Raw genomic sequence first — 20,513 nt, 5'->3', positions numbered from 1 at the left:
AATTAAAAGAAAAATGTATTCATGGTCATGAAAAAAAACAAAATAACTAGAGAGTGAATCAGAATTGAAAATTCAAGACTTGATCTTTTAGAAGTCAGATTCAATAATATTGTGATGCTTAAGAAGTCAGATGGAATATAAAGTTATCTTCCAGAAAACTAATGAAGCGATTTACAACAAAAGCTATTACAGATTTCTGAATCTATTAAAGTGAATAAATCAGAAAGTTATTTTTGGCTAATGTTTTCTCTCCACAGGTGCTGCCAGATCTGCTGAGTTTCTCTAACAATTTCTGTTTTTGTTTCAGATTTTCAGCATTTGCAGGTCCTTTGTTTTGTTTTATGTTAGTGTAAGGGTTGTTACTCATAAAACAACAGTCTGCACACTCAGTATAGAGAGGTTAGCTCAAGCGAGGGAAAGGATTAAGTTCATGATGGACAATGGTCACAATTAAACTGAATCATAGTCGTTAGAGCAGTCTACCATAATATTGCTGAAACTCAATGATTCCCAAACATTATGCTTTGATTATTGCAAAGTCCACATGGCTATCCAATTCTACAACTGTAAGTCCACATTGAAAAGATTGGACATGTATGCACTGTCACATAATTTCATTTGCTAAAGGAAATTGTTAAGTGCCATTGACTGATAATAGAAAAGCTAATATTTATTTGGTTCTATTAGTTGGATTTTATCAACATACAGTCACTATTTGGAATAAAAATGCCAATCAATTTTCCAACTATTCACTAAAATTTTTAAGGATTGTGTAACTACAATGTCTGTGTCAATATCATGGGTGTGTTCAGCCAAACTTGGGAAGGATATTTATACCACTTTAAATGAACTGTTTAATTTGTTACAAAGAGCTGATTTAAGCATGAATCTGGCTTTAATATGGAGTAAGGTCAAATAGATTGTAGGCAAGTGAAACTAAGGACTATTTTAGAGTTTGAGTTTAAGACAAAATGTAATTTTTGAAAATATATTGCTTGAGTAGATCTTAAAGCATGTATTCCAAACTTCAGCACTGTAATGGTTTCTCCGTCAAAACTATTAAAGAAAGGCAAGAACTTTGAATGGACAAGAATGACAGAGTGCCTTTGACAACATGAACTCTGTGTTGTCAACTGTATTGATTTTATTAGCATTAAACTATGAGAAGACATGCAAACTGGCTTTTGATATCAGTGACATCAGTGTGTCTGCCATTTCAATGCAAGAATGTGAAATGGGGACTAAACAGCTAAATGAAATATTTTTTCCAGGAATTGAATGCTGGTCACCAAGTGGGTCATGCATGACATAGATTAATTTAAGCATTATTTTTACAATTTGTTACAGGTTGTGAACATCATAAGCAAGGTCAACAGTTTTTGCATATCGCCAATTAAGGAAGTGGTGGTGCGTTGTTTTTTTCAACCATACAGATACACTATAGTGCATTTAGGAAGGTAATGATTTTGTTTTAATCTAGGGACAGTGAAGGAATGATGTTATTCCCTCAAGTCAGATTATTGGATGACTTGGTAGTAAATTTGCAGGTGTTCTGATACATCAGCTACTCCTATCTTTTTATGTAGCAGAGGTGCAGATTTGGAAGGTACTGTTAATGAAGGCTTGGCAGTCTATCTTGTACACGATATACACATCTGTCACGTTGTGTTGATGAAGGGACTGAATGTTAAAGGAATGGGATGCTAATCAGGTGGGATGATTTGTCCAGTATAGTGCTGAATCTCTTGACTATTGTCAGACAGCTTTGGGCAATAGGGCGTATTCCTAACTTGTCCTCATGTAGATAGTAGGCAGTCTTTGGGGAGTTAGGAAAGGGATTATTAATTTCAGAATTCTCAGCCTCTCTGACCTGATCTTGTATCCATAGGTATGGCTGTTCTAACAGTTTTAATCATATGGTATGCCTGGTCTGTTAAGGGAAATTTGCATTGATAATGTCATTGCACATCAAGGGGAGTTTACTAGATTTGTTTTAGAGATTGGCATTGCCTGGCATTTGTGTGGCACAAATGTTATTTACCACTTATCAGGCCAAACATAAATGTTGATAAGTGTTTACCTCAGAGTCGGAGCTGTACAGCATGGAAACAGACCCTTTGGTCAAACTCATTCATGCTGACCAGATATGCTAAATTAATCTAGTCCTATTTGCCAGTATTTGACCCATACCCATCTAAACTCTTCCTATTTATATACCCATCCAGATGCCTTTTAAATATTGTAACTTCACAAGCCTCCGTCACTTCCTCTGGCAACTCATTCCATTTGCACCACCCTCTGAAAATGTTGCCCCTTAAGTCCCTTTTAAACCTTTCCCCTTTCACCTTAAACCAAAGCCATCTCGTTTTGGACTCCCCCACCCCTGGTAAAAGATCTTGCTATCCACCCCATCCATAATATTTAAAATCTCTATAAAAGTCACCCCCTCAGCCTCCAATGCTCCAGAGAAAATATCCCCAGCCTATTCAGCCTCTCCCTGCAAGTCAAATCCTCCAATCCTGGCAACGTCCTTGTAAATCTTTTCTGAACCCTTACAAGTTTTACAACATCCTTCCTATCAGAGGGAGACCAGAATCAAATGCAGTAGTCCAAAAGTGGTCTATTAATGTCCTTTACAACAGCAACATGACCTCCTAACTTTATGATCAATGCATTTACCAATAAAAGGCAAGTATACCAAATACCTTCTTCACTATCCAGACCACCTGCAACACCACTTTCAAGGATATAAGAACCTGCACTCCAAGGTCTATTTGTTCAGCAACATTCCCCAGCACCTTACAATTAACTGTATAATTCCTGCTAAGATTTGCTCTCCCAAAATGCAGTACTTAAGTTAAACTCCTTCTGCCACTCCTCAACCCATTAGCCCATCTGATCAAGATCCCATTGTACTCTGCAGTAACTTAGGTTCACTGTCCACGACACCTCCAATTTTGGTGTCACCTGCAAACTTACCAACCATACCCCCTATATTTACATCCAAATCATTTACATAAATAAGGAGAAGCAGTAGTCCCAGCACCAATCCTTGTAGCACACTGCTGATCACAGGCCTCCAGTCTGAAAAGCAACCCTTCACCACCACCCTCTGTCTCCTGCCTTCGAGCCAATTCTGTACTCAAATGTCTAGTTCTCCTTTGTATTCCATGTAATCTAACCTTACTAACCAGTCTACCATGAGGAACCTTACTGAAATCCATATAGACCACATCCACCACTCTGCCTTTAATCCTCTTTGTTACTCCTTCAAACAATTTAATCAAGTTAGTGAGACATGAGGTCCCATGCATAAAATCATGTGGATTATCCCTAATCAGTCCTTGCTTTTCCAAATACATGTAAATCCTGTCCCTGAGGATCCCTTCCAACAACCTGCCCATCACCAATGTTAGGCTCAACAATTCATAGTTCCCTGGTTTTAACTTACCAAATTCCTTAAATAGTGGCACCATGTTAGCTAACCTCCAGTCTTCCAGCACCTCTCTGTAAATGTCAAATATCTCAGCCACGGACCAAGCAATCACTTTCCTAGCTGCCCAGAGTTCTAAGGTACAATTGATCATGTCCTGGGGATTTATTCACTTTTATGTATTTTAAGATATACAGCACCACCTCCTCTGTAATGTGAACATTTTTCACAATGTCACCATTTATTTCTCTATCTTCCACATCCTTCACCACATTAAATACTGATGCAAAATATTAATTTAATATCTCCTGTGGTTCCACACATAGGTGGCCTTGTTGATCTTTAAGAGACCCTAGTCTCTCTCTTTTGTACTTAATGTATCTGTGGAATCCCTTTGGATTCTGCTTAACCCTATTTGCCAAAGCTTTCTCATGTTCTCTTTTTGCCCTCCTGATTTTCCTCTTAGGTATTGATATGGACATAAACAACTTCAATACCAGGTGAATTGTGAATGGTGCTGAACATCGTATAATCATCAGTAAATATACTCCATTCTGATCTTATGATGAAGGAAATATCATTGATAAAGCAACTGAAGACAGTCAAGAACATAACCCAATGGAACTCTTGTTATAATAACCTGGTGCTGAGATAATTGGGTTTAATTCACACAATCAATATTCCAGTCAAAACTCTATGGCAGCAAGTGTTCTGCTGGCATGGATTCTGTTTTGAACGGAGTTACTTTAACACAACTCCTGGTTAAATACATAGATACCTGGATAACCTTCTGAATAGACTACTCCTCGTGCAATGTTATTTGTCATATCAAGAAAAAATAAGTTACTCTCCCTGTAAATGAAGCCATTAAAGTCAGCTTTCAGACATTGTGTGACATTTAGCATGCTCAAGCAGACTTCTATTAAAACCATTTCAAAAATTCAGTAATCGTGAAGAATTATGATTAAATGTCTATGTTTTTCTTTAGTTCTGTTTATTCACAAAATTTTTGTGGCAAGACTTCATAAAATCAATTATGGGAATTGGCGAGGATGAATAACTATTTCATTTAGTGTGTGGGTGCTGTATTGACATACTCTAGACAACTGAATTTCCCTGGGTTAATGACTACGTTTATTGATATTAAATCACAAGGTCAACTCAATAACCCCTAACTGATTACTTCATTGATGTCACCAGTATAATTAATTGTAATTGTGCTTCGCGAAATATTCAGAACAAAAGGATGCAAAAGAAAGTAATTAGACATTCAAACCAACCACATTTAATAGCAACTTGCAAATCTTTCATGATGTTGCAAGTATTATTTACATGCTCATGGAAGGCACAAATATAATTATAAACAAAGAAGTAGCTGTAATCCCCAAAAGGATGCCCCGAGAGGTAAAATACAATAGAATATTTTTCTCCACTGGAGTTAGGCCCTTTTACAGAAAACAAACATGTTAACATATTATTTAAAACTTTCCATATTTTTTTAACTGGAATGTAGGGGCAAGAGTAGGCAATTCAGTCCATCTTTTCTGCTCCACCACATAATACAATAATGGGTGATCATGCATTTCAACGTCTTTTCTCCTTACATATCCCCATATCCTTTTACTTCCATGATATTTGGAAATTTATCAGTTTCTACTTTAATTATACTCAAAAATTAAACTCTTCAGGTGGTAAGGAATTCCAAATTTTCATGATTGTTTTTGAGCAAAAGGAATTCTAAAATTAGTCCTAAGTGGTTGTTATTTTGAAATTGTGCACCCTGGTCTGTAACTTACCAAACAGGAGAACATCCTTCCTGCAGCTACCCTTTCTATCCCTTTTAGTATTCTGTAGGTTTCAATGAGAGCACTTCCATTCTTTGAAGTTGAGGAGAATACAAGACCAGGATTCTGGGTAATCCAAGATGGAGGATGGGAAAAATTTCTGGCTGTAAGAGCTGCTCTTTTTTTTTGAGGTGGTTTAGGTGCTGGAGGTGATTTCATCGAATTCCAGGAGCAGCAATTACCGTTTTATATGCTGTTGCATTGTTTTGGAGCTTTGGAAAAAAAAGTAGAGAGAGAGAGAGAGACAGACAGACAGAGGGAATATTAAGAAACAGTGAATTTCACCACTAATCTTGGAGGAACCTGTTTGGGCGAAGTTCACAACACAGAATCAGATAAGTTAATCGTTGTTTTAAGTGTGTCCAATAGAAAGACTACAGTAGTGAGTAGAGTGGGTTCTTTCTTGATTATATGTTTTTGGAGATATATCTCTTGATTAAACTTAAAATATAAACCATAACTATCCATTTAACCTGGGCCAGTGTTTGGTAGAGGAATAAGACGGTGTTATTTTCTAGGTCTATAGATTGTGAAGGAGCAAAAATGGCCTTTAATAGAGTAGTATGTACTTCTTGTCAGATGTAGGAGTTTAAAGAGAATTTAAGGATTACTGCGGATTGTATCTGCCATAAATGCTGTTGGCTGCAAACCTTATTAGATCGAATGGATCGGTTGGAGAGACAGTTAGAAGCAATGAGGAATTTGCAACAGCAACAGTATGTGATGGATGGCAGTTATAGGAAGGGGGGAATGTCTCAGATACAGTCACATAGATGGGTTAGCTCTAGGAAAGGTAAGAGAGGTCGGCACCTAGGGCAGACGTCTTTTGTGCATTTTCCCATTTCAAACAGGTATGCTGTTTTGGAAAATGTAGGGGGTGATGGATTCTCAAGGGAACATAGCACAAACAGCCAAGTTTCTGGTACTGAGACTGGCTTTAATGCAACGAGGGGGTATGTCAGCTTCCAAGAGATCAATTGTGTTAGGGGATTCTGTAGTCCGAGGTACAGACAGACATTTCTGTGGCCAGCAGCGATAAAGCAGAATGGTGTGTTGCTTTCCTGGTGCCAGGATCAAGGATTTCTCAGAGAGGGTGCAGAATGTTCTCACGGGGAGAGGGACCAGCAAGAGGGGCCAGTTAGAGCTCATTGTCCACATTGAAACCAACGATGTAGGAAGGGAAAAGGTTGAGATTCTGAAGGGAGATTACAGAGAGTTAGGCAGAAATTTAAAAAGGAGGTCCTCAAGGGTAGTAATATCTGGATTACTCCCAGTGCTACGAGCTAGTGAGGGCAGGAATAGGAGGATAGAGCAGATGAATGCATGGCTGAGGAGCTGGTGTATGGGAGAAGGATTCACATTTTTGGATCACAGGAATCTCTTTTGGAGTAGAAGTGACCGGTACAAGAAGGTCAGATTGCACCTAAATTGGAAGGGGGCTAATATACTGGCAAGGATATTTGCTAGAGCTGCTCAGGAGAATTTAAACAAGTAAGGTGGGGGGGGGGGGGTGGCGGGAGAAGGTAGATAGTGAGGAAAGAGATCAATCTGAAACTGGTACAGTTGAGAACAAACGCGAGTCAAACAGTCAGGGCAGGCAGGGACAAGGTAGGACTCATAAATTAGGCCCCTTGCATTGAAATAAATGCAGTTTAACAGGGAGGGCAGATGAACTCAGGGCATGGTTAGGAACATGGGACTGGGATATCATAGCAATTACAGAAACATGACTCAGGGATGGGCAGGACTGGCAGCTTAATGTTTCAGGAAACAAATGCTACAGGAAGGATAGAGAGGGAGGCAAGACAGGAGGGGGAGTGGCGTTTTTTATAAGGGATAGCATTACAGCTGTGCTGAAGGACGATATTCCTGGAAACACATCCAGCGAAGTTATTTGGGTGGAACTAAGAAATAAGGAAGGGGTGATCACCTTATTGGGATTGTATTATAGATCCCCAACAGTCAGAGGGAAATTGAGAAACAAACTTGTAAGGATATCTCAGCTATCTGGAAGAATAAAAGGGTGGTTATGGTAGGGGATTTTATCTTTCCAAACATAGACTGGGATTGCCCTAGTGTTAAAGGTTTAGATGGAGAGGAATTTGTTAAGTGTGTACAAGACAATTTTCTGATTCAGTATGTGGATGTACCTACTAGAGAAGGTGCCAAACTTGACCTACACTTGGGGAATAAGGCAGGGCAGGTGACTGAGATGTCAGTGGGGGAGCACTTTGGGGCCAGCGACCATAACTCTATTCGTTTTAAAAAAGTGACAGAAAAGGATAGACCAGATCTAAAAGTTGAAGTACTAAATTGGAGAAAGGCCAATTTTGACGGTATTAGGCAAGAACTTTCAAAAGCTGATTGGAGGCAGATGTTCGCAGGTAAAGGGATGGCTGAAAATTGGGAAGCCTTCAGAAATGAGATAACGAGAATCCAGGAAAATGTATATTCCTGTCAGGGTGAAAGGAAAGGCTGGTAGGTATAGGGAATGCTGGATGACTAAAGAAATTGAGGGTTTGGCTAAGAAAAAGAAGGAAGCATATGTCAGGTATACAAAGTTAAAAATCACACCACCAGGTTATCGTCCAACAGGTTTAATTGGAAGCACACTAGCTTTCGGAGCGTTGCTCCTTCATCAGGTCATAGTGGAGGGCTCATCTGATGAAGGAGCAACGCTCCAAACGCCAGTGTGCTTCCAATTAGACCTGTTGGACAATAAACTGGTGTTGTGTGATTTTTAACTTTGTACACCCAAGTCAAACACCGGCATCTCCAAATTATGGAAGGATAGATTGAGTGGATCCTCAGAACAGTATAAAGGAAGTAGGAGTATACTTAAGAGGGAAATCAGGAGGGCAAAAAGGGGACATGAGATAGCTTTCGCAAATAGAGTTAAGGAGAATCCAAAGGGTTTTTACAAATACATTAAGGACAAAAGGGTAACTAGGGGGAGAATAGGGCCCCTCAAAGATCAGCAAGGCAGCCTTTGTGTGGAGCCACAGAAAATGGGGGAGATACTAAATGAATACTTTGCATCAGTATTTACTGTGGAAAAGGATATGGAAGATATAGACTGTAGGGAAATAGATGGTGACATCTTGAAAAATGTCCAGATTACAGAGGAGGAAGTGCTGGATTTCTTGAGACGATTAAAGGTGGATAAATCCCCAGAACCTGATCAGGTGTACCCGAGAACTCTGTGGGAAGCTAGAGAAGTGATTGCTGGGCCTCTTACTGAGATATTTGTGTCATCGATAGTCACAGGTGAGGTGCCGGAAGACTGGAGGTTGGCAAACATGGTGCCACTGTTTAAGAAGGGCAGTAAGGACAAGCCAGGGAACCATAGACCAGTGAGCCTGACCTCGGTGGTGGACAAATTGTTGGAGGGAATCCTGAGGGACAGGATGTACATGTATTTGGAAAGGCAAGGACTGATTGGGGATAGTCGACGTGGCTTTGTGCATGAGAAATCATGTCTCACAAACTTGATTGAGTTTTTTGAAGAACTAACAAAGCGGATTGATGAGGGCAGAGCGGTAGATGTGATCTATATGGACTTCAGTAAGGCGTTCGACAAGGTTCCCCATGGGAGGCTGATTAGCAAGGTTAGATCTCATGGAATACAGGGAGAACTAGCCATTTGGATACAGAACTGGTTCAAAGGTAGACAACAGAGGGTGGTGGTGGAGGGCTGTTTTTTCAGACTGGAGGCCTGTGACCGGTGGAGTGCCATAAGGATTGGTGCTGGGCCCTCTACTTTTTGTCATTTACGTAAATGATTTGGATGCGAGCATAAGAGGTACAGTTTGTAAATTTGCAGATGACAACAAAATTGGAGGTGTAGTGGACAGCGAAGAGAGTTACCTCCGTTTACAACGGGATCTTGACCAGATGGACCAATGGGCTGAGAAGTGGCAGATGGAGTTTAATTCAGATAAATGCGAGGTGCTGCATTTTGGGAAAACAAATCTTAGCAGGACTTATACACTTAATGGTAAGGTCCTAGGGAGCGTTGCTGAACAAAGAGACCTTGGAGTGCAGGTTCATAGCTCCTTGAAAATGGAGTCGCAGGTAGATAGGACAGTGAAGAAGGCGTTTGGTATGCTTTCCTTTACTGGTCAGAGTATTGAGTACAGGAGTTGGGAGGTCATGTTGTGTCTGTACAGGACATTGGTTAGGCCACTGTTGGAATATTGCATACAATTCTGGTCTCCTTCCTATCAGAAAGATGTTGTGAAACTTGAAAGGGTTCAGAAAAGATTTCCAAGGATGTTGCCAGGGTTGGAGGATTTGAGCTATAGGGAGAGTCTGAACAGGCTGGGGCTGTTTTCCCTGGAGCGTCGGAGGATGAGGGGTGACTTCATAGAGGTTTACAAAATTATGAGGGGCATGGATAGGGTAAATAGGTAAAGTCTTTTCCCTGGGGTTGGGGAGTCCAGAGCTAGAGGGCATAGGTTTAGGGTGAGAGGGGAAAGAGACCTAAGGGGCAACTTTTTCACGCAGAGGGTGGTACGTGTATGGAATGAACTGCCAGAGGATGTGGTGGAGGCTGGTACAATTGCAACATTTAATAGGCATTTGAATGGGTATATGAATAAGAAGGGTTTGGAGGGATATGGGCCAGGTGCTGACAGGTGGGACTAGATTGGGTTGGGATATCTGGTCTGCATGGATGTGTTGGACCGAAGGGTCTGTTTCCGTACTGTATATCTCTATGACTCTATAATTTTCATACTTTCTCTTTGTTAGACATTTCTGACATTCCAGTAACAAGTGATGAACATATAATCCCTTTATGGCAAAAATATCTCTCCTATCGTAAGGGACAAGAGCTACCCACACTACTCCAGGTGGGGTTCAATCTAGGTATTACACAAGAATTCACTGTTGCTGTACTCAAGCCCTCTTGAAATAAATGCTTAAAATACCACTACCACTCCTAATTACTTGCCCCAACTGCATGTTAGTCTTCAGTGAATGATTGATAAACTGATTTTTTAAAAAAACACCCAGGTCCTTTTATGCATCTCTAATTTTTAAACTCTTAACATTGAATAAGTATTTTGTAGATACGTTCTTCCTACCAACGAGACGTACTGATGTTTTTCCACATCCATGGTATTTGAAAATTTCAATGAGTTGGGTTCCTAACAAATAAGCAATGAGTCTGTGATCTTTGAAAATATCTGGCTGTATTTCTTGTAAGTAGATTGCATGCTGCCAGTTGAGAATTCTGCAGCAACAGATCTTTACATGTTCTTTATCCTTTTTTTAAAAAATTTAGTCCTCCCAAAACAGCAAGTAACAATCAGTGCCTCCTGTTAATGTCTTCTGGGATATCCTTCTGTGACATAATACAGAAAGTTCATGCAACCTAATCCCCACACCGTAACCACAAAATGTTGGTGACTAGGCATGTATTTTTCTGCTTTGAACCAATTCCCTTCACTTTAAGGGCACCTGCAAGTCAGCTCTTTGCAATTGCATCTGTAAATCTAAAAGTTATGCTGTAGCTTAATAACACAATTTCCAATATACTCTACAATACATATTTCATCTGCCATGTTCCTTTCACTCATTAAGTTTTCAGGTCCTCCTGAAGCCAGTTTGCATCTTTCTCACAGCGCACATTCCTACCAAGCTTAGAAACGTTAGCTTTGGTCAACATCCAAGTAATTGATATATATCATGAACAGCTCTAATCCAAGTCCTGTTCTTTGCAGGACTCCAAGTTATAGACTGTCAAAGGAAGAATTATCTGTACTCTGTTTTCTGCCTATTAGCCACAATTTAACTCATTATAGCGTTTGTTTTGCTGACCAGCCTTGTGGGGAATCTTTATTTACCTTTCTGAATATGAAAACATACCTTATCAATTCTGTTCCAAACATCTTCATTAAAAAATTGTACAGGTTGATCAAACAATTACCCATTCACAAATATATGCTGCCTATACCCAACCAGATCATGAATATTCAAGTACCCATTTATTATCTATCCTTGATAATACTTTCGCATTTTTCTGCTGCTGATAATGTATTTTAGGTCTTTCTTATTAAAATAGCACTTGCTTTAAGCAGATATAGTTGGCTAATGGGAAACCAGTCAATTGCAGCTAATAACGTTTGAAAAAAATTAATTTCATCCCCATCATTTTGCTGTCCTGCTTTTAAAGTGACTCTTTTTTTTCCGCTGAATTTCATCATTGTTGATTTTCAAACAAACAATCTTGCTAACGGTACAATACCTACCTGTAAAGTTGTGCCTTGTCTTTACTTTATGAAGAAGACATTGTGGGCACCCACAACCTGTAGAATGATGAAGAAAAATGTTGGTTATAGCAAAACCAAATGGTACGTCACAATTAGCAAAAATATTGACATCAAAACTAGAAATTTTAATAACAGGATTAAGATTATTTAGATTGGAGGAGCATAACCTATAGCAGATTTTTGGTAATCCACCATTGTTTTTACAAATTCATTCATTCATGAACTATGAGGGTCACTGGCTAAAACAACATTACTTGCCCATCCAAAACTGGCTTATGCCATACTCAAGATGATGAATACTCTTAAACAAGGTCCAGGCCCACGACTTTGGTGAGAATTTTATTTCCATTAACCACACTCCATAAAACTCACTCCCCACTAATTACTGGCTCCCCTTAATTATACAACCAATCACACTCAATTAACCTTTAATTAATATATCCACCACTTGTTCCCTCTTCTCTTAGGTCCTAGGCATCACTTCAAAGCTTATTAACTGTTAACAGAGTTCATTTCCCCTTTTAAATAAATCAATAAATACTATTTTAAAAAATATCTTCAAAATGACAAAATATTGCATATATTTGTTTTCTTATTTCCACATTAAAATTTTGAGCATTCTTTTTAAGGCTCGTCCAATAGTTTCTTTGAACTTGCTTCATTCTTTGTAACAGTTAGATTGCCAATTGTTGGGCTATCCATCAATTTTGATTTGGAGAATTCTCCTTCACCAGCATCTGTTATGAAACTGGAATATCAAAACACAGTTTTTCTTTGTTTCAACCATACATTTTGTTAAAATTATTTATCCCCTAGTAAGTTATTATTGATGTAGTCCTCAATGAGTATAGCTGTTAAATCTCTTAGAATTTCTTCCAATAATTCTGCGAATAAAAAACACCATATCTATTGCCTCACCAAGGGCAAGAGTTTCTGCTGCTAAGGGACCTGTTCCTTTTTTTCTGATCTTCCTTTGTTCACAAACTAAACAGCATCACAGGGATGGTGTGGTGGCTCAGGGGTTAGCACTGCTACCGCACAACACCAGGGACCTTGGTTTGATTCCAGCCTCAGGTGACTGTCTATGTGGCATTTGCACATTTCCCCGTGTCTGCATGGGTTTCCTCTGGGTGCTCCAGTTTCCTCCCACAGTCCAGAGATGTGCAGGTTAGGTCAATTGGCCATGCTAAATTGCCCATCGGCATGTGTAAGTTAGGTGCCTTAGTCTGGGGCAAATATAGGATAGGGAATGGGTCTGGGTGGGTTACTCTTCAGAGTGTCAGTGTGGACTTGTTGGGCTGAAGGACCTGTTTCCACACTGTAGGGATTCTAAAATTCTGGCATCATTTACCTGCCTTTCCACATGAAGAAACTAAAACTCCCTCAGTCAAGAACCCATGCAGAGATTTGCATGAGGAGCATCATTAAAAAGAAGTTTCATGTTTCTGGCATTTTTTAATGATGGACATTTCAAAACACGATGCTTTGTTTTTATTTTATTCCATGATTTGTTTGCCTGAATAATATAGTGACCTTCAGATTCTTCATTGTTGTAGTCAATCCTAATACTTCAAAACTGGCATCTGGCCTTGTTCAGGTGTCCAGGCAATGCAACTGTTCAGTTAGACTGTGGAGTTTATCTTCAGTTTTGGAAGCCACTGCATTTTTTTGTGAAGCCTTACTATGAGTAATCAAAATAGGGCTACTATTTTCCAAATAAGATTGTTGATGCAAAGTGCCATTGATCCATTCTGTCTGCTTTCTAATCCAATGTATTTAAGAGTCTTAGAAGACTGACATCCAATTAAATTGCACTTTAAGTCCATTCATCACAATGTTTTCAAATTCACTGTTCCCATTCCACGCGAAAAAAAAACTTCACGTATCAAAAAGATACCTGCAAACTGTCCCTTATTTTGCCAATAAAACATGGCATGGTCTGCTTTTAACTGAAGACCACTCGGTTTTAATGAGGTCGACTTTACTGAAAAGTACCGAAGTCTACAGACATCGTTTAAACTATATACACATTTATTTAACTTACGGAGTGTCACCACTGCATTTAGTTACTCTTTTGGAGAACAAATAGCACTTTCATCTTAAGCTGATCGCCTTGCAGAAATGCAGCTTTAAAATCAATTGACGCATACCCTCAAACATTTGTTGATAACAAAGCCAAGAACATTTTCAGCATTGCTTTTTGTTTTGCCTTTGGTGAATCTATTCATATCTCGGTCATCTGGTTTTTTCATCAAAACCCGAAGCCCCTCGCCTTGCTTCAGTCTTGTCAGTCCCATCACTTTCCAATCTATGCATGAAATCTCCTACCACTCACCCAGTACATTCATCCAGCTTTTATATCTTGCCTTGGTCTTCCCTGCTTGACATATAATCATACTTCCTCCATGACCTTGCCCTTTTTGGTAAATATTTGACTTTTGTCCTATTTTTTGTAGTTGTCCTTTGGGACTAACAACCTCCTATTGACTGTCAGAATTGGTTTGTCCAAAATCAGACAAACTATCAAATTGGGCATTTTGATATTGAGAGCTGTGCAACATCTGGGTTTGAGAAGTACCTAGCTCTTTTTATTTTCTATAATTCCTTCAGCAGCTGCAAATTTGTAATCTGTGCCACAAGAGTGTGCCCTAATGGCTTGGTTCCCATCCTGTGTAATTATTTTTTAACTTCTTTACTCCTATCCTTTCCATGTCTGTACATTCTTTAAACCCCTCTCTCTTGTAATTAACCATGATTGATTTTTTTCTAATGGCCTTATCTTGTATCTTTAGGCACACCAAATTCATTCTGAGATTTCAGTTTTAATGAAAGCCTTACTAAATTATTATTATGCATTCAAACGCTCTGAGAAAGGAGAAAATTTTGTATGTCTTTCCAAGATGGAAGATAATCACTAATTACTGATGGAATTTCAGGATTCATATCAAAAACTGGTCTGAACTAGGTCCTCCCATCATCTGAAACAAATTCTTAATATGGAAAGCCCATGTTAGAGCAAACATTATGATTTATGTTTTGTAGATGGTGGACAGACACTGTGGAGACAGGAGATGAATTTTCCAAATTACAGGGTTCAATATCAGATAATTCATGCAGTGAAAACTATCTGAACCAATCTAGAACTAATCAAATACATTTTTTCTTGCGTTTAAACTCAGGACTTTTAATGTGGAGAAAATTTCAGGTGCAAGATCAATGAATGTAGGCAGTGAAACAAGCCACAGATACAGTTGAAAAAAACAAGATGGCATATTTTTCAGAGGTTATTTTAAAGATTTACATTATTAATCAATATGTATGAATGACACTACTAATGCACAACTCCCAACAGATTTGTCTCATGGATTGAAGCACAATTAGGTTGCACAGCAGTCATTCTATTCATTAGAAACTAGTACACAGCGATAACGAGTAAATCCCTCACTGTGCTCAGCAGTAAATGGTATCTGCCACTTCTACACAAACACAGTAATGACTGCATGTTTCATAAATCGATGTATCATAACTATGTAGTTAAGGGTTATGTACAATAGAAGTTATTGAAGAACTGCTATTATTCCATGCTAGTCAAAGATTATCATTATCCATGACAGTTATAAAAAGTTTATCTTAGGAATTTGACTTACAGTTTTGACACAATAACTATTGAATCTTATACAATATTTCAAGTGTCATCTTGAATCACTGGCTTTTTAAAAGATAGATTCCTAACATTTTGTATGTATCATGCCATTGTCTTTTGGTTCTCAAATGTTGAAATATTCACGCTTTAAGCTTGGGAATGTGTAAGTTATTTTTGTTTGATACTAATTTTTTATGCTGCCTGGCTCAGTTACCTGTTAAGCCAGGTGCTGCTACACAAAGGATTCTCCAGTGCAGCCCTGAATGTTGCCCACTGGAACACAAAATTTGTCCTGGCTAAATGCGTCTTAGTTCTTTACAGATAAGACAACAATATATTACTTATGGGGTTGAATTAATAGGCTTATGCTTTTTTGTCTGAAAAAAAGAAAAAGTTTTGAGAAAGCAGATATCATCCACTTGTAGGGAAGTCATGTTTAGGGACCTTTAGTACATGCTGGCCTTTAATAACGGATTCAGAAAGAATCCATTCGATAATACTAAGAATGTTGAACTCAGTATTGAATCATGCAACAAATAATATCAATGCCTTTGAAGGGAAATAGGTTGTTGGAGACATGAAATGAAACATATTCTGAGAGTGTGAGATGAAGTAAGATGGGAGAAGCCTCTTATAGAACACAAACAAGAATTTGAGCCAATTGGGAAAAATAATTGATTGCAGTGCGACGAATTCTATGTAATTTATAAACTCATCCTTATACTGCCAAGGACAAATACTATCATAAAACTCAGATCTATCAGCTTACTAACACTGACAGAGGCCTCACCATGAAAACGTTTGCTTGCAACCTCACTCCCCCCCCATCAAAACTTTAGACACAAGACAGGTTTACAAGGTTTAGTGCTAATATTGCAATGGATGCAATTTTGATCATCGAATCCCAATGTGGACCTACTCATGTGATCCAACTGAACTCAGTTAGATGCATCAACCAATTCTGATAGCTGAGTCTGTAAAACAGGTGTTGGTTTGATTCATTGTCTGTGTACCCAAGTACAGTGAAAAGCTTTGATTGTGAGTGGTACAGGTAGATCATAGTAAGTAAGGACATACAGATCATAGGGTGAATGGTTATAATAAATGTTAGAGTTAGATCTACTGCAGGGAGCTTACAAGGAGTCACCTGGTGTGAGCACCATCTTCAGAAGGTTGATGGGAAAACATCTAAAAACAGCAATAAATTGCAGCAATATTAACCACCTCTCAAACTACACTCTTCCAGTTTAGAAAAATTTGAATTTGCCTCTGTAATATTTTTATAAAATAATTAAACTAGTTCCTATTGTATCTTTACCACAGATGTCAGCTGAGAAAAACAGTTTGCTGTAAAGCACTGTGTATAAAAAAGGGAGTTTAGTGACAGCTGTCTTGTATTGATTTGACTGCAGTGTTGAGCCACACTAATGAGACTGAGTCGTAGAGGGAATAGATGTGCATGATTCAGTATTACCAAAGCTTCAATTATTGACCTGCATTATAATATATACCTGCTACAGTTGGCTGATCTTTGAATGCAGACAAGCAGCAGCTAGTGTACACTCAGCCAGAAGAGTAATAATGGTTTAAAGGTCTCTGTGTTGTGACCTCCTATTTTCAAGGATCTCTTTAAAATGTATTTCATTATTACTTTGCACCAGGATTTATTGGGATAAGTCAGTTTAGGCAAAACAAATTATAAGCATCTTGATATTGAATTTATTCATAAAATGTAATGCAGTAGGCTCTGGAGAATGTTCCAGTGCGGTAACTACAGACTGGTGTATGACAGAATGGCTCTGAAAGCGTCCGTGCGAAATTATATTCACTCCACCCAATCTGATGTAACACCATTTTTGGGTGGAGAAATAGTTAGCCTCTTGTGATGAATGGTTATAATGTATTGTTATTATTTAGAAACTTGAATTCCAAAGTCAAAGTAAATGGGCTTTTGGTTTTAGTATGTGAAGATTACTTGTGTTTTTATACATGGTCAGGAAGTTAAGTTTAGGTTCAAGATAGCATTTCTGAGGAAGCATGTGACTCAAGCTAATTGATTAGATAAACAACTTGTTTAAATTATTGTTAAAAGTTATTATTACGAAGTTTAGATTTTACAATTTGCAAAATGAAAGACCAGGGCTACAAGTACGTTTCATTCAGAATAAGAAATAAAATCCATTCCAGCAGGAACACAGTTTAGTTTTAGCAATCTCCAGTGCAGCAGAGCTGGAAATAAAACCTGAAACCTTACAGCATTTTAGTCCTAATAGACAGGGCTAAAAAAATCCTTTTCTTTGAGTTTAGTGGGGGAACATTAATGAGTTTCCAGGAAAGGCAGAAAAAGTCCTATCTTGTCAATGTACAGAGAAAGGAATCAAAAGAAAATAGTTGCAATAATATAATTTTTATAACAAATTTTGAAGTGAAGATATGTGATACTGCACTAGGGTTGAGTGCCTGTAAAGGAAAATGCTAACAGAAGAAAAGGATCAAACCTTTCTTTTTATTGCTAATGGCAAGACATTTCAAAATTATAAGTTATATATACTTAATCTTTCATGTAATATATGTATGTTCTTTTGTTTAAAAAGCCTCATGTGAATATGATCTGCGTTTGGACACCATAACACCCAAGCTGCAAACATATAACCATGGTCTATCAAAGCCAACTTTCACAATGGGAGGTCACTGATTGGTAAGTTGGCTGGATGGTTAGTTTGCAATGTGAAGTGATACCAACAGTGTGCATTCAATTCCTGCATTGGCTGAGCTTACCATGAAGGGCCCACCTTCTCAACCATACCCATAGCCTAAGGCATGAGGTTAAACTCACCACCAATCATCTCTCTTTCTAATGAGAGAGCAGCTGTATGGTCCATTGGGACTATGGTTGTCAGATGATGCAAAAGGTACGTAGAGGGACAGGTAGCATTGAGGAGTCAGGGAGGCTGCAGAAGGATTTGGATATGTTAGGAAAGGAGGCAAAGAAGTGGCAGATGGAGCAAAACATGGGAAAGTGTGAGGTCATGCACTTTGGTAGGAAAAATAAAAACATGGACTATTTTCTCAATGGGGAGAAAATTCAGAAGGATGAAGTGACTTGAGAGTTCTAATAAAGAATTCTTTCAAGGTAAATTTGCAGGTTGTGTCAGTAGTTGGGGAGGCAAATGCAACAATGGCATTTATTTTGACAGGACTTGAATATAAAAACAGGGATGTACGTCTGAGGCTCTATAAGGCTCTGATCAGGCCACATTTGGATTATTGTGCTTAGTTTTGGGCCTCATATCTCAGAGTGTGTACTGGCCCTGGAGCGTGTTCAGAGGAGGTTCACGAGAATGGTCCCAGAAATGAAAAGCCGAACATACAAGGAATGTTTGAGGACTCTGGGTCGATACTTGATGAAGTTTAGAAAGATGAGGTGGTGGGGGGGGGGGAAACTAATTGAAACATATAGAATATTGAATGGCCTGGATAGATTAGATGTTGGGAATTTGTGTCTATTGGTAGGAGAGACAAGGACACAAGGGCACAGCCTTTGACTAAAGAGAAGACCTTTTAGAATAGAGTCATAGAGATGTACAGCGTGGAAACAGACCCTTCGGGTCCAACCCGTCCATGCCGACCAGATATTCCAACCCAATCTAGTTCCACCTGTCAGCACCCGGCCCATATCCCTCCAAACCCTTCCTATTCATATACCCATTCAAATGCTTCTTAAATGTTGCAATTGTACCAGACTCCACCACATCCTCTGGCAACTCATTCCATACACGTGCCACCCTCTGCATGAAAAAGTTGCCCCTTAGGTCTCTTCTATATCTTTCCCCTCTCACGCTAAACCTATGCCCTCTAGTTCTGGACTCCCTATCTATTTATCGTATCCATGCTCCTCATAATTTTGTAAACCTCTATGAGGTCACCCCTCAGTCACTGACGCTCCAGGGAAAATAGCCCCAGCCTTTTCAGCCTCTTCATGTAGCTCAGATCCTCCAACCCTGGCAACATCCTTGTAAATCTTTTCTGAACCCTTTCAAGTTTCACAACATCTTTCTGATAGGAAGGAGACCAGAATTGCGTGCAGTATTCCAACAGTGGCCTAACCAATGTCCTGTACAGCCGCAACATGACCTTCCAACTCCTGTACTCAATACTCTGACCAATAAAGGAAAGCATACCAAACGCCTTCTTCACTATCCTATCCACCTGCGACTCCACTTTCAAGGAGCTATGAACCTGCACTCCAAGGTCTCTTTGTTCAGCAACACTCCCTAGGACCTTACCATTAAGTGTATAAGTCCTGCTAAGATTTGCTTTCCCAAAATGCAGCACTTCGCATTTATCTGAATTAAACTCCATCTGCCACTTCTCAGCCCATTGGCCCATCTGGTCCAGATCCTGTTGTAATCTGAGGTGACCCTCTTCGCTGTCCAATTTTGGTGTCATCTACAAACTTATTAACTGTACCTCTTGTGCTCGCATCTAAATCATTTATGTAAATGACAAAAAGTAGAGGGCCCAGCACTGATCCTTGTGCTACTCCACTGGTCACAGGCCTCCAGTCTGAAAAACAGCCCTCTACCACCACCCTCTGTTGTCTACCTTTGAGCCAGTTCTGTATCCAAATGGCTAGTTCTCCCTGTATTCCATGTTATCTAACCTTGCTAATCAGTCTCCCATGGGGAACCTTGTTGAACGCCTTTCTGAAGTCCATATAGATCATATCTACTGCTCTGCCCTCATCAATCTTATTTGTTACCTCTTCAAAAAACTCAATCAAGTTTGTGAGACATGATTTACCACGCACAAAACCATGTTGACTATCCCCAGTCAATCATTGCCTTTCCAAATACATGTACATTCTGTCCCCCAGGATTCTCTCCAACAACTTGCCCACCACCGAGGTCAGGCTCACCGGTCTATAGTTCCCTGGCTTGTTCTTACCGCCCTTCTTAAACAGTGGCACCACGTTTGCCAACCTCCAGTCTTCCGGCACCTCACCTGTGACTATCGATGATACAAATATCTCAGCAAGAGGCCCAGCAATCACTTCTCTAGCTTCCCACAGAGTTCTCAGGTACACCTGATCAGGTCCTGGGGTTTTATCCACTTTTAACGCTTCAAGACATCCAGCACTTCCTCCTCTGTAATCTGGACATTTTTCAAGATGTCACCAGCTATTTCCCCACAGTCTATATCTTCCATATCTTTTTCCACAGTAAATTCTGATGTAAAATATTCATTTAGTATCTCCCCCATTTTCTGTGGCTCCACACAAAAGCCGCCTTGCTGATCTTTGAGGGGTCCTATTCTCT

The 20,513-nt window shown here is 39.2% G+C and overlaps 1 protein-coding gene across 3 annotated transcripts in view; it reads right to left on the bottom strand.

Moving 5' to 3' along the window:
* The window catches only part of LOC140467147 (synaptotagmin-B), a 663,372-nt gene that overhangs the window by 422,948 nt on the left and 219,911 nt on the right, over positions 1-20,513 (bottom strand). For 2 of the 3 annotated variants that reach the window (XM_072563238.1, XM_072563236.1), the window contains exon 2: positions 11,532-11,588. The exons of the other annotated variant lie outside the window; for it this stretch is intronic. The gene's annotated coding sequence lies outside the window, so the exon portion shown is untranslated. The remainder of the gene's footprint in view (positions 1-11,531; positions 11,589-20,513) is intronic. 3 annotated transcript variants of the gene reach the window in all.

Source organism: Chiloscyllium punctatum, chromosome 45 (genome assembly GCF_047496795.1).
Source record: "Chiloscyllium punctatum isolate Juve2018m chromosome 45, sChiPun1.3, whole genome shotgun sequence".
Taxonomy (NCBI): Eukaryota; Metazoa; Chordata; class Chondrichthyes; order Orectolobiformes; family Hemiscylliidae; genus Chiloscyllium; species Chiloscyllium punctatum.
This window is presented reverse-complemented; position numbering and strand designations above follow the sequence as displayed.